The following is a 351-nucleotide window of genomic DNA, read 5'->3' as shown; positions in this document are numbered from 1 at the left end:
TAATTGAGATCAGAAAGAGGGAGAAGGAAAAGGAAGGAGAAAGAAGGAAAGACAGAGTAAGTAGATAAAAGAGGGAAGGTGAGAGAGGGAGGAGGGACGAGAGATGAGGGAAGGGGCCAAATTGAATAAAGACGGTGGGGGATGAGGGACGGAACGAATGAGAACAAGGAGGGACAAGAGAAGGTAGATTAAGGGAGCAAGGGAGGAAGACAGGGAGAGAGGCTGATGTGCGTGCAGGCCCAGGTGTCACAAATTGTTATTGAACTCTTCAGATATTGATGTTGAGAACGCTATGCAATAGGGAGGGAAGGGAGGGGGTTTAAGGTCCTTCTCTAGTTATGTGTGAGTGAC

Source organism: Penaeus monodon, chromosome 27, assembly GCF_015228065.2.
Source record: "Penaeus monodon isolate SGIC_2016 chromosome 27, NSTDA_Pmon_1, whole genome shotgun sequence".
NCBI classification, from domain to species: Eukaryota; Metazoa; Arthropoda; class Malacostraca; order Decapoda; family Penaeidae; genus Penaeus; species Penaeus monodon.
The sequence above is the reverse complement of the archived record's forward strand: the minus strand, read 5'-3'. Positions refer to the sequence as shown.